At 47.0% G+C, this 11,250-nt stretch overlaps 1 pseudogene across 1 annotated transcript; it reads left to right on the top strand.

The window, feature by feature from the left end:
* Positions 1 to 265: 265 nt before the first annotated feature.
* LOC144123174 (iris pseudogene) lies at positions 266 to 3,840 on the top strand (annotated as a pseudogene). The gene is made up of 2 exons (XR_013313029.1): positions 266 to 298; positions 2,685 to 3,840. The product of XR_013313029.1 is annotated as an iris pseudogene (transcript).
* The last annotated feature ends 7,410 nt before the right edge of the window (positions 3,841 to 11,250 follow it).

The raw sequence follows: 11,250 nt of genomic DNA, 5'->3' as shown, positions 1-11,250 counted from the left end.
TATATTTACGACTATAGAATTAGATCAGGTAGATTCCCCTGCTAGAATGAGAGTTTTTGCAGAAATTCTAATCTCAGTTACAAAATTATTTAAATACTCCCCTCCTTGTCCACGATTGCATTTGTATTCGCAATGCACCCTGACCAATCCCTCACCGTGGGTATATGCCATTAGGCCGGAGGGCATCATCATCATCATCAACAAGCGGTCATGTTCCCGCTTTGCCCCTTCTTTACTGACCACGCGCCCGAAAAAAAAAACAGGTAGAAGAAGAAGCAAAGCAGCATTCGAAGTGAAGGTAAGCCTACGGCGTGCGCCTATGATCAGCTCTAGACGGCGCCGTTATTTTGTTTGTCTGGGAAGCCCTAATGATCGCGTAGAAGTGCGAAGTGCCTGATCCTACTGGACAAGCAGTTTGTTCACAGTTTTTGTGTGAGCCCTCGATGCGTTGACAGACATGCTGAGAAGCTTCCGTTGGCCTAAAATGAACTCAAATAAGTGGCGGCCAGCGTATGTGCAGAATAAGCGTCTCGTTCTAGCTTTATTGGTCAGAAAATTCCATTCGAAGTTTCGTACAGAGACACAATCAGCTATAAGATTCACCAGCCTCTCGGAGGTGAGGGCCACAATCCCACTCTCCCGCCAACTGATTTGGAAAATATATGGCCGCGCCGGCTGAGTGGTTAGGGCCCACGGCTGCGGAGCCGGAGTTGAGCGCGGCTGAGGTATCCACTAAGAAGTGAGACAGTTACTGCGCCGTTTCCTTTCCTCAAAGGCCACTAATTGCTGTCCCGGTTTGAAGCTACCAGAATGGCATTCATATCTGCGGTGCCCTGTGCATCTGCTTCGCAGCTTCGTTATTATAAAAGACAAAATAAACTTCTACGTAGTTGGCAAAGCCAGCTTACATCATGAACGAACACTGAAAGGAAATTGGAAAGAAATATTTTTTATAACTCGTTTAAACAGCTCCTTGCGCATGTATGCAGGTTCGAAAGAATAGCCCAGAGACTTCGGAAGGCAGCCGCTCCAGGCAATTTCCTCCAAATTTTTGTGCTCGCTGCTCTGGCAACGTTGAGCCATGGCGGCCATATTTATGCTAAGCCTGCCGGCGCGGGGAGAGGGAGTGGCGTGCTGTGAGAATTTTCCAGCAAATCTAGCCTTCTAGAGTCTCTATGGGAAGGCTGGGAAGATAATGAAAACACTTGAGATTAGATTGAGGGTAGCACAGCGAGTCATGGAAATGAAAACGATTGGTTTAATCTCCACAGACAGGAAGAAAGCAGAGTGGGAAAGGTAAAAAATCTGATTTAGAAATATCCTGGTTGAAATCTGCGCAGGATATGTAATGCGACGGAAGATAGCCGATGGTAAGTGGCCTCGACCAGCTGACAACACGTCGGCTTTGCCCGAGTGCTGCGAACGTTCCACTCCCCGCGTGACCGACATCTTTGTTACGGCATCGCAGAAGGTGGCCCCCACCGAGACCAGAAGTATAGAAATTAAAAGAAATATTAACAAAAAGAGATGATAAAACAGTGGGCAAAGAGCAAAAGGTACACAGTACAGAAAGAGCATAAGCACATATGTACAGGTGTAGCCCTGGTCCAGATCATATCAGTCAGTATTCATAGTCCAGTAGGCATGCGAGGTGAGATCAAGTCGAGGCTGGGTAAAATGCAGTGATCGGAGAGTTGCGAAGGCTTAAGAGCCAGCACCGGACTTTGATGTGTACCCCGACGACACCTATACATATGGGCATAGCTCCTTTCTGCACAGTATTCCTGTTGTTATTGGACCTCTGGTTAATATTTAACTTTTTATTTTTTTCATTTCTCGACATCTGGTCTTGGTGGGGGCTTTGTAGCGCCGCCTTCAGCAATGGCATCGCAAAGACGCCGACATGTCGGACATTCACGGAGTGGAACGTTCACAGCACTCTGAAAGAGACGACACGTCGCCTTTGCGATAGCAGAGCTGGAAGAAGCGTTACATGGGTGGCGGTATGTGTTCCAAGAGAAGGAAAACGTATACCAGCTGGGGAGAAATATAGAGTTAGGTGAACGGATGCGATTAGGAAGCTTGCAAGGATAAGGTGGCCGCAGCTGACTGGACAAGTTAATTGGGTGCCTGGAAAAGTGGCCTTTGTCCTGGAGTGAACTTAGGTTCATTATGATGCTGACGATAATGAATCAGCACAATAAAGAGGAGAGTACCAGGAATAGTTAGTTGGCATCTTATATAAACAAAAATGCACGTGGTAAGGGACATCTTTAGGGCTCCTTCTGAGTTTAATGAAATCATGTGCTGCGTTTGTAAGAATCCATGCTTTCCACCAACCCTGGTCTACTGTTATTGCTGCGTTATTATACGAAGATAATCTGTGAGATAAAAACTCATTTTTCAAAAGTAAAGCATTAATATACGAATCACTTTACAAATTTAGCCTCCTCGAAACATGCACTTAAGTACGAAGGAATCCTCTTTCTAGGAGAAGGCCATTAAAATTGTGCAGAAGCACCTGGACAATTTTTCCTACTAGGTGAGCAGCTTTCTCATCACATCCCAATCGCATTCTTTCCTGCCGTGTTGCATCCTTCAAAAAGTCTCAGAGGGATCTGGTAATCGCATTAAAGCAAAGGTCTTTCTGACTCTTTATTTTTGCTGTTCTCTTCATGTTGCAGAACCGGCCTAGGCATGCTGTCATGTACGCAGTGCGATTCCCTTTTCAAGTTTTCCTTGCGTATGTACAAGCATCTGCAGGCCCACAACAAGCAGAACGAAAACCTCGTATGCTCGCCGTTCAGCATAGCCTGCGCACTCGCAATCTTCGCCAGCGGTTCTCGCAACGTCACGGCCAAACAGATCTTCGCTGTGCTAAACCTCAAGGCGAGCAAGTACCGAATCCAAGACCAGTTCTCCAAACTGCTGACGATCCTATCGGGCTACGTGCCTGACGTCACATTCCACGTCGCCAACCGGATTTACAGCGACCAGAAGTTTCCCATTCATGGCAGCTACCTCGTCCTTCTGGAAGCGTCTTACGGTGCCACCATGAAGTCGGTCGACTTCGAAAGCGGCCACGAGTCGGTTCGGCGCGAAGCCAACGCTTGGGCTTCGGAGCAAACAGCCTCCAAGATCCAAGCCATTGTGCCCTCCAGTGTGGACGCCAACACGGCGTTGATTCATCTCAGCGCCATCTGCTTCAGGGGCTTCTGGCAGTGGCCTTTCCGCTCAGTTCATACGACGCGTCAGCAGTTCCGTCTCAACTACAAGAACGCCGTGCGAGTGAACATGATGTTCCAGAACCGCAGCTTCAAGATGGGCCACTCCGAGGAGTTGTGCGCTCGTGCACTTGAGATCCCATACAGGGGTCAGATGATGTCGATGGTGATCCTCCTTCCGGACGACATAGAAGGACTTTACGACTTGGAAGAGACGCTGACTCCAGCCAACCTATCTGCGCTTCTAGCGAGCATGAAGCTGGTGGACGACGTGGAAGTCAGCGTTCCCAAGTTCAGGATCGAGCACAGCGTGGCTATGCGGGAGACGCTCGAGGACCTCGGTGTCAAGGACTTGTTCACGCCGGGCAAGGCCGACCTTGCCGGAGTATTCGAGACCGGTGCGCCCAGTGTCTCTGACGTGGTCCACAAGGCGCTCGTCCAGGTCGACGAGGAAGGTACAGAGCCTGAGGCGGCGACAGCGAACGCGCTTATCGAATCCGCTGGCTCGATCGCGGCCCAGGCTGTGCGTTTCGTTGTGGACCATCCTTTCATGTTCCTGGTTAAGATGAACAACTTAGATGTTATCCTATTTCTAGGGTCTGTTCGAAAGCTGTGAACGCTGATTGCGGTAGACGAACAAAATTTTTGCACTGCTTTCATAGTGTTTCTTCACTGTTGCCGCCACGACGACATTAATTAAAATATATTTATACCTTTAGGCATCAAAGAAAAACGAGGAAAAATTCCTCTATTTTTTCGATTCTGCTTGACAGCTACATTCTTATACCACGTGCGGTACTACGAGCTGCTCATTGCCAGGTATTACCCCTTTGAACCATTTTTTAGGTCGGACAAGGTGCCTTGAATTGCTGACGTGCTGTAGATTTTTTTTGTACATTGCGGGCTGAAACTAAGCACTGCGACTCGAGAATAGTGATGTTCACGTAGAGCCAGAAGCTATAAAAGGGAAAAGTGACATAACCTTGCGGAGCAGGACCCCAGGGAGACAAGGGGGAAATGGAACGTAATTCGATCTCAGAGGGGCCTTGTCTGTATACTTCCAAAGAACGGAGTCCCAGTGTACAGATTTAAGAGCAATAACATATACTTCGCCATAACGCAAGGAAGGCAAAAGCTATATGAAATTAGGCGTTTGGAGCGATATGGTATGGCGTGGAGGGGGGGTGGGGTGGTAACATTTCACGGCTTCACACGGGCTATGAGAAACGCCGCGTTTGAGGCCTCCAGATTAATTCTGACCGCTTGGGGTTCTTTAACGTGCACAGAAATCTCACGACACAAAGGTGTTTTTGAATTTCACCTCCATCAATATTCCGCCGCCACCACCGAGGCCGGGATAGGAACCCGCGTTCTCAAGTTTAGTAGCCAAGAGCCATAGCCACTAAGCCACTGTAGCGGGTTAAGAGCTTCGAGCATTTATTTTTGTACTGCTTCACTTTGCCGAGGTCTTAGGTTCGTTGAATCGCTCTCTGGGACCGCTGTTTAAACCGCAGACTTGCTGAAACTCGCGGAAATGAAAATTTGATACAGAAAAAGGGCCACGCGTTGTGCGTACTGTTACGTGACTACGGTGTTGCTTCAAACGTCGCATGCTTCGCTGCTTGCTCTGTATCTTCAAGGCTACTGGTAACAGCTATTCTGTCTTTTTTTTTTTTGCGCGAAGTGATGCTCAGCATATAGTTCGGCCGATTAGCATATGAGGTACAGGGTAAGCCCTATACTTCCCATGCATTTTAGGCAATGTTGAGGTACATGTTTCTCACTAACTAATAACAGTAGCTCATTGTTTGCCAAATTTTGTGCTCTTTTTACTGAACTAGAATATTTGAAATGTGTTGAAAATTCGATTTTTAATAAAATTTTTTCCGGTAGTAAACAAATCTGGCCTCTCTTTGCGCATTTCAAAATTCATAACAGAATAACTGCTCAGTGAAATTGCTTAATTCTAGTTCAGTAGTTGGCAACACTTATGTAGATGATTGCAAAAAAAAAATCAGTCGTCTGTATTGAAAGGCATTGGAAATAATGGTACCTTTGTAAGAAAAAACACTGTTTTGAGATAATAGAGCGTAAAGAGAAAAAAGATGTGAAAAACCATTTTTTATTCGCAGAAACGTCTCCATAGTAATTGGTTTAATAGCCCCCTGCTTCGTAGTCCCTGTCGCCGTCATTTTTTCGCTTTTGGGCTTGTCGTTTTGACTGTCGGGCCTCTTTTGTAAGCTGTCGTGTTGCTCGGTCCGCAAAGTACATGCGCTTATGGTCAGCTTCCCTCAGCCACTTGATGGTGTTGCTCCCTGGGTTCAATCCACACGCCTTCAAAACGTTGGCCCGTGCGATGCTACCATCATTAAATGAAAGAACAGCATCCAGTGTTGCCATCCGTAGGGTCCGAAGCCTAACAAACACATTCTTTGGCGCGCGTTCCCAAACAACATGGTTGAACGACTCATTTGCATTTTGAGTTCGCCCATGCAGGCACTTCTCTAGGAGCTCAGCCTTCGATAGCTCCCTATAAATGGGTTTGATAGCCTCCAAGACAGATGCAGGCAAACTCTCCTTGTGGAAAAATGGCTTGCCCTCTGACTGACTTCTGTTGAAGGCACACCACGTATCAGGTCTCTTTGGGCAAAGTCCATGGCATGGGTCATCATCTGTGGCCGATAAGTGGAAGAAGGTTGCCCAAACGGCCTTTCGGATTTCACCCAGGTTTCCTACATTTCTTCTGATGGCCAAACCATAGTACGTCTGGAGCTTGTCTATTACTGCATCAGTCAGTCGGCCTCGGCCCGAGAGGCTCTTTCCATCAGAGAGTTTTTCTGCTTTGTTTCCTTTTTTTAGCCTTCGTAACCTTGTGCCCATCCTTTTTTGCACGTGCCCTATGCACTCAACCTTGGATATTTCAACGGAATCACCATATGGCATTTGTGCCTTCACAGCCATAAAAGCCTTGCTGTCACCATCCCCAAGGTATTTGACGTATCGAACGCCGTGAAGCTCCTCACTCCTGCCGAAAATTTTCAGTGCTCCGGCGACTTCCATTCCACCGCTGGTGCCTTGGTAGTTGCTTTGGCACACCTCTCTATGAAGGGGGTCACTGTTTGTACCCTTGATGCTGCACTTTGGACAACGTTTAGACAAAACCTCCACATCCAGCACTTTCCCAGAGTCTACACTGGTCGCAGAGACTATGCCGTTATTGGAAGTATGGCCTCGCTTCTGCCAGCTTCCATCAAGATCAACTGCGATGTCTTTATCCCCCTCATTCAGCTGCTCAGCTTCGTCAGCTGCTCTTTTCATCGACACCTGAGCAGCAGCTTCGATGTGACCTAGAAGCTCTTGATTGTATTTCGCAAACTTTGTCGGCGGCTTAGGAAGGTTTAGCATAGCACAGAGTATATTTCCTGCACCCATTCCCTTACCAATGGACCTCAAGGCATACACTAACCTGAGGTTGGCTTCATAGAGGCCAGAAGTAGTTTTCTTCGACGTCTCAAATCGTTGTGCGCCACTACACACTTCACAGTTCAAACTGTAAACGCTTGCAACACCTACCCGTTTTGTCACAATTTCGATGAGCTCAACACTTCCACCGCACTCTCTGCACACACAAATCTGTGTAATTGCGGCACAAATGCCGTCCATGTCCATTAAGGCATATTGGCTGCTGCTCTGTAGCATATCCTCTTCCTGGAAGCACAGAGAAAATCTTGAAAGCTTCGATGTCGAGGAGCTGGCGCGTTCGGCGTTCGGGATCTCATTCGGTCGTGGACATCCTTTTGCTTTTTCACGATGAGCGTAGCTGTTGCCGTGAAATTCACGCCTGACGAAGGCTTTCTTTGCCCTGGGCATCTCAACTTATCAGCAGCAACCAACACCGGCACAATTTACAATACTGATCGAAAGGGATAGCACTCGGACGCAGCTGCATGAAGGTTGCAGAAACGTGGAAAAAACGTGCAAAGCGTCTCAGGATTGTCTTGGCTAAAAAAGAGGAGCTGTACAATAGTTGCCAGACAATTTTTTATATGTAGTTGATTTTAGACAAGTTTTGAAATCAGGTGGTGGACTTTTTGGTTGAAAAAATTGACGTTAATCCTGAAAGGGGGCGTGGCCGCTCACTACTTGGTTTCGGAAAAAGCTTTTTTCAGCCGTAAATATGGATTTCTGAGGAAAGTGCGATCATGGAACATGTGTAGAAAGAATTGAACTTCTAAAATTCCAAAAGAAAAAAAAACGATTTTTTCTATTTTACGTTACCCTGTGCCCTTACTATCACACGAAATATCATGCCTAAACTCTTATGCTGAGGGCACGATAGAATGCGAATGATTGATTCATATACTGTTCGCCACGCTACTGAAGAGCAGCCATGCGGATTAATATACACAAATTAAATGATAAAATTTGAATTCCGAAATGGAATCTTAACTGTGAAGCTGAACCGTCGTCGAACTTGTCCCGCTGCCTTCGCTTTAGCCCCTATCTCACTGCAATAAACTTGTGGAAAATTACTCCTCTACCTTGCGCCTGCTTTGAGGCTCATCCAACTGCACCCCAATTTATCCTCAAGTCGCAGACCATGTCCAAAAAATTGGCGGTGGTTCAGCTTTGGTTAAACCTGGAGTGACGTGGTAGCTACGCACCACGTGACCAGCCACGTGACAGCGTGGCTGCGCAGCCACAGGGTGGCAGCGCCGCCACGCTGAAGGCTCGAAATGGTACCGTACTATAGCTATTGCTGCAAAATACGCAAGCGTGGTGCACCGAACGCGGACGGTCCCCCCTTTTTTGCCTATACAATGAAAGTCAACGCTGACGCCAGCGCCATCGCATCTCCGAGGCGTCAGGGAAAAACACGATAAAACCTGAGGTGCATTCATACCGCAGTTTTGTACAAAGGCGGCCTTTAATTTCAGTTTTCACGTGGTTATTCACTCTCGACACAAAAATATGCTTGACGAGAACAGGGCGCTTTTGCTTGGTTTGCTTAACGCCGCACACACGACCTGCTCCTTCTATAAAGGCCAAATGCGTTCGCAAAAGTTTCGCAACGGCGTCAAACGCTAGCGAGAAAGCACAAGCGCGCGTGCGCACGCAGAACAAGTTTTTTTTTTTTGCCTGCAGGGGGCAATCATGGAGGCGCACACAAGTCAGCAGGAGTACTACTCGGCCTCTCTAGTCGGTCTTTAGAAGAACCGCGTGCTGTCCCCTCGAGACCAGCCGTGGTCTCTCATCGTTAGCATGGAGGAAAAGTACTCCTTGTTCGCTATGGAGCGGCGGAGGAGTGGGTGCATTTGAGACTCCGAACTTGGCGATTTATTGGCCAGTTCGTTTGTAACGGGTGGAAATGCACTGTCCCGACAAGTAAAAAATAATAAAAACGACCCCTCCCCTCTCCTCCAATGAAAAAAATTGGTGGTGGTTTAGCTCTGGTTAAACCTGTATTGACGCGATAGCTAGAGCTGGCCGAGTGGAACTTGGTCACGTGAAAACCACGTGACGAGCCACGTGCCGAGTCACGTGATCAGCCATGGCGCCGCGCCGCCGGCAGCTGCTCCGCACCAGGTGGCCAACCACGTGACCACGTTTCGGCGCCGCCACGCTGACGGCTCGAAATGCTACCGTAATTCAGCCATCGCTAGAAAAAAGTGCTATAGTAAGATACAACTTAAAAAAGCAGTGGTTAACACTGGGTCATGGTCCGCCAACGTTACTAGGAACAAATTCGTTGTGGTCCACGGCGTCCACTGCCCAACCACAAAAGTAAACAAAATCATAGTTTTGTAAAAGAAGTATAGACACAACTTTTGGTTGCGTGTTTTATTCTTTGTGATGATGCGTGAGGTATTGCTATACATGGATTACCATGTGGTATTCGCCTACGACCGTTAAAATAATTTATATTCGAGTTTATTTCTTATGCTCTTATAGTTTCGGTTTCAACACCCGAACGACGACTGTGACGTCAAAGTGGGCCTATGTATGACGCGAGAGATGAAAACGCTGCGATATAATCGCTTCTTCGTCGTTTTGATTTTATACAATGCTAAAGACAGCTGCCTCAAGAGCCGGGATAAGAATGACCGTAGAAATATTATATTGCAGTTTTTCATGTCTCATGTGACCTATAATCACTTTTACGTCACAAGCATCATCGGCTGTTAAAACCAAAACCAAAACAGCGTGATAGAAAAATTCGGCTATAAATTATTCAGTGGACATGAGAGGCCATGACGTCGCTTTTTTTGCGAAGCCGCCTCGTAACCAGAAGTCGACCCAGCTGCAAGTCACGCATACAACGTTTAGGAGGTGGACGTCGGTTTCACAAGCGAAGATTTAATTGGTTCATCGGCTTGCTCAAAACTGAACATGCTGCGCGACGGTCACTTGCGCGTTTTCTTCGAAAATATGCTCCTTGGAAAGAAGTGGGCCGACAATGTGCACCCCCCCCCCCCCCCCTCCCCTAGCGCTCCGCATCGTCACACCTAGTCCGACTTGCCAGTGGTCCCGTTCTTGATTTCTTGGTGAGCATGTGCGAACTGTTTCATTAAGAGCAGTATTACGAAGGCTGTTAGCCCGAGATTTGTGCGCTGATAGTGCAGAATATGGATCATCGTAATGCAGATACGTTTATCGTTGTTTTATAATTAAAAATACATTTTTTGCTTCCCTGTAGAGAATTCACTGCCACACTGCGCAGCGTGTGTCTGCTTAATGGAGATCCTAAATCAAACTTAATAACTTAGTACAAGTGCATTCACTAAGCCGACCTTGTGCGCAATTTTAGCAACGTCCAGAAACGAAGCAGTGACGTCGTAATTTAGAATTATAAGTTGCGCACGCGCGAAATATTAGGCCGCCGCTTCATAAATGCACGCGATCACGCGGTAAGAGATTCCTACGCTTCTGTGCGTCTTACCCTGAGATCGCGCCTTCTCCCGTTTTTTTCGATTTGCTTTTTCCTTCCTTTTCGGCAAATCGTAATGTTGCAATTTGTTGTTTTTGTGCATTATATTGTTCCATTGAGTAATTTGCAATGAGGGCTATAGTTCTTGCGCACGTTACTGCTTATTTGCTCGCAAATTATTACTATTTTTTTATACGTCTTTATTTCTGCATAAAGTAGGCCTAGCCTTGCGGCAGAAATGAGGGGCTTCATGGGGGTGGAGGTGGGGAAGGGGGAGGAGGGCCGGTCTCCACTTCTTCTTCGAAGTGGGGTGGTCCTGTGGTCGGTTCTGCGAAGAAACGGCCAGGCCCTTCTTCTTCCTTGAAGTATAGGAGAAAAGCCCGCCAGAGCCGGAGTGCGTCCGATGATCCGATGTGTAATGGTGGATCGACCCATTCCTGCAAGGTGCCAGGTCGGTGCCCGCCCAGGGACTGAAGTGCTCGCTCCCGCACCACGTCAAAAGCAGGGCAGCGCAACAAAAGGTGTTCGGCCGTGCGTCTGGCCGGGCATGCCGGGCATAAATTATTTTTTTTTTTGCTTTTGAACAATACCTTCATTGTTGAAAAGAATCAAAAATAGTTGTGAATCACATTTCAACATGTTTTTTGTTTGTGGTTTTCTGCGTGAAACTTCCACACCAACCAAAAATTTGAAGATTCTTCGACGACCAGAGAATAAATCTGACAAATGGCGTTTGACGCATTGATTAACAAACAGCTACTAGGAGAAATAGAAGAGCTCAGAAGGGAGGTGAGGAGGTTAAAAGAAAGCAGCCCCCAAAAATCACCCCCAGCCCCAGAATAAACGCTCCAGCAACCTAAAGAACCCAATTTAACAAAACAGCTATAACCACTAATTCAGGCTATGCAGCAATTTAAGCAGATACAAGGACAGCAGAGTAAACAGATAGAACAACAGAGTAAACAAATAGAGCAACTAATGCTAAAACAGGCAGCCCACGATCAGGACATACAGTACATCCGAAGCTACATAAAAACTCAGAACACACAAAAGATAACGAGTGAAGCCCGAGACAGGCTATACAACGAAAGAAGATTC

Source organism: Amblyomma americanum, chromosome 3 (genome assembly GCF_052857255.1).
Source record: "Amblyomma americanum isolate KBUSLIRL-KWMA chromosome 3, ASM5285725v1, whole genome shotgun sequence".
Lineage (NCBI taxonomy): Eukaryota > Metazoa > Arthropoda > Arachnida > Ixodida > Ixodidae > Amblyomma > Amblyomma americanum.
This window is presented reverse-complemented; position numbering and strand designations above follow the sequence as displayed.